Source organism: Xenopus tropicalis, chromosome 7 (assembly GCF_000004195.4).
Source record: "Xenopus tropicalis strain Nigerian chromosome 7, UCB_Xtro_10.0, whole genome shotgun sequence".
NCBI lineage: Eukaryota > Metazoa > Chordata > Amphibia > Anura > Pipidae > Xenopus > Xenopus tropicalis.
Genome location: NC_030683.2, coordinates 122478172 through 122481488, shown reverse-complemented (window position 1 = coordinate 122481488; position 3317 = coordinate 122478172).

Below are 3317 nucleotides of genomic sequence, written 5' to 3'. Positions count from 1 at the left end.
GGCAAGATGAGGAAAGCAGGGCAAGATTGAGACAATAGTAAAAGATGAAGAAAGTAGAGCAAGATGGAGATAGTAGGGCATGATGGACACAATTGGAAAAGAAGGAGACAGCAGGGTAAGATGGAGATAACTGGAAAAAATGGAGACACTAGGGCAAGATGGAGACAGTAGGTCAAGATGGAGACAGTAGGGCAAGATGGAGACAGTAGGACAAGATGGAGATAATAGGAACAAATGGAGACAGTAGGGCAAGATGGAGACAGTAGGGAAAGATGGAGACAGTAGGACAAGATGGAGATAATAGGAACAAATGGAGACAGTAGGGCAAGATTACAATAGGAACAAATGGAGACAGTAGGGCAAGATGGAGACAATAGTAAAAGATGGAGACAGTAGGGCAAGATGGAGACAGTAGGGCAAGATGGAGATAATAGGAACAAATGGAGACAGTAGGGCAAGATGGAGATAATAGTAAAAGATGGAGACAGTAGGGCAAGATGGAGACAGTAGGGCAAGATGGAGACAATAGTAAAAGATGGGGACAGTAGGGCAAGATGGAGACAGTAGGGCAAGATGGAGACAGTAGGGCAAGATGGAGACAATAGTAAAAGATGGGGACAGTAGGGCAAGATGGAGACAGTAGGGCAAGATGGAGACAATAGTAAAAGATGGGGACAGTAGGGCAAGATGGAGACAGTAGGGCAAGATGGAGACAGTAGGGCAAGATGGAGACAGTAGGGCAAGATGGAGACAATAGTAAAAGATGGAGACAGTAGGGCAAGATGGAGATAATAGTAAAAGATGGAGACAGTAGGGCAAGATGGAGATAATAGTAAAAGATGGAGACAGTAGGGCAAGATGGAGATAATAGTAAAAGATGGAGACAGTAGGGCAAGATGGAGATAATAGTAAAAGATGGAGACAGTAGGGCAAGATGGAGATAATAGTAAAAGATGGAGACAGTAGGGCAAGATGGAGACAGTAGGGCAAGATGGAGACAGTAGGGCAAGATGGAGACAGTAGGGCAAGATGGAGACAGTAGGGCAAGATGGAGACAATAGTAAAAGATGGAGACAGTAGGGCAAGATGGAGATAATAGTAAAAGATGGAGACAGTAGGGCAAGATGGAGATAATAGTAAAAGATGGAGACAGTAGGGCAAGATGGAGATAATAGTAAAAGATGGAGACAGTAGGGCAAGATGGAGATAATAGTAAAAGATGGAGACAGTAGGGCAAGATGGAGATAATAGTAAAAGATGGAGACAGTAGGGCAAGATGGAGATAATAGTAAAAGATGGAGACAGTAGGGCAAGATGGAGATGCTAAATGAGTGCAGCACAACCTGCAGTTCAGTGATTGGCTACAACTCTCTGCATCTACTAACAGCGGAAGTGCAGTAGGTTGGAATGTCTTTATAACCATCGGCTTTCCCTCCCCAGCAGCCCTGGTAACATGGAACCTGCCCTACGGGCCCATAATCACTTGTCCTTCTTATTACTTATTACTGCTGCTCCCATCTGGGGATATACCTGTATATATATGGGTGGCACCCCAATAAATGTGGGGGGGGGGGTTCAGCTCTATGTAGAGTCTACATTTCCTACATTGACTTTAATTGAAATAAATCCTCTTTTCCTCAAACTGGTCTATTTACTAAGCATGAAGCAAATATATTTCTTTTACAGCTTCCCTGTGACACTTCCACCCTGGCAGGTATAACAGAGGGATAATAGGTGTTTATTGCCTCGGCGTGACCCTGTTATGGAGGAAATGGCGTTGTGCAACCGCACGTCTCTGTGCAACATTATTTCCCAGTTTTGCCCTGACAGGCACTTGGGAAGTTGCACAACAGCCGCACTGAAATCTTTTTCAAGAAAAAGACAAAATATTGACAGAAATTGGAGGCAGCGTCACTCATCACTTCTGGGCAGGATTGTCTCAGCTGCGGAAACAACAGTATTGGGTATTATGTGTACAATTCCCATGCAACCTCAGAACATGTGGGAAACCTCCCCCCACCCAGATATACAGCTGCCCCCAGAAAAATGTTTTAGGGGGAGATTAATGCATTTACTGGCTGCAGAGATTGTACAAATCTACTCGGGTAGTATAGTATGCTGGGGTATGGTATCTCTCTGTAAAGGCTATGAGCAAACTTAGGGGGCTGTTCCTGCTGAATTGTGCTTAGTACAGGGGAATCCCTCTGCTGCCATAGTTTTATGGTATCTCTCTGTACAGGCTATGAGCAAACTTAGGGGGCTGTTCCTGCTGAATTGTGCTTAGTACAGGGGAATCCCTCTGCTGCCATAGTTTTATGGTATCTCTCTGTACAGGCTATGAGCAAACTTAGGGGGCTGTTCCTGCTGAATTGTGCTTAATACAGGGGAATCCCTATGTGCCATAGTTTTATGGTATCTCTCTGTACAGGCTATGGGCAAACATAGGGGGCTGTTCCTGCTGAATTGTGCTTAGTACAGGGGAATCCCTATGTGCCATAGTTTTATGGTATCTCTCTGTACAGGCTATGAGCAAACTTAGGGGGCTGTTCCTGCTGAATTGTGCTTAGTACAGGGGAATCCCTCTGCTGCCATAGTTTTACGGTATCTCTCTGTACAGGCTATGAGCAAACTTAGGGGGCTGTTCCTGCTGAATTGTGCTTAGTACAGGGGAATCCCAATGCTGCCATAGTTTTATGGTATCTCTCTGTACAGGCTATGAGCAAACTTAGGGGCTGTTCCTGCTGAATTGTGCTTAGTACAGGGGAATCCCTATGTGCCATAGTTTTATGGTATCTCTCTGTACAGGCTATGAGCAAACTTAGGGGGCTGTTCCTGCTGAATTGTGCTTAGTACAGGGGAATCCCTATGTGCCATAGTTTTATGGTATCTCTCTGTACAGGCTATGAGCAAACTTAGGGGTCTGTTCCTGCTGAATTGTGCTTAGTACAGGGGAATCCCTTTGTGCCATAGTTTTATGGTATCTCTCTGTACAGGCTATGAGCAAACTTAGGGGGCTGTTCCTGCTGAATTGTGCTTAGTACAGGGGAATCCCTATGCTGCCATAGTTTTACGGTATCTCTCTGTACAGGCTGTGAGTAAACTTAGGGGGCTGTTCCTGCTGAATTGTAATTGTAATAATTTAGCCCCAGGACTGCTGTGTGATAGGGGCCAATTTACAGTCCTACAGGAGGGGGTAAGGGTCGCTGGCGGAATGGGGGTGTGTGATTAGGAAACTGGTAGTCAATGAAGGATCAGATATTTGGGGCTAATAAGGAGGGGACCCTGAGTTGTATGGACCTTTAGCAACACCCTTGCTT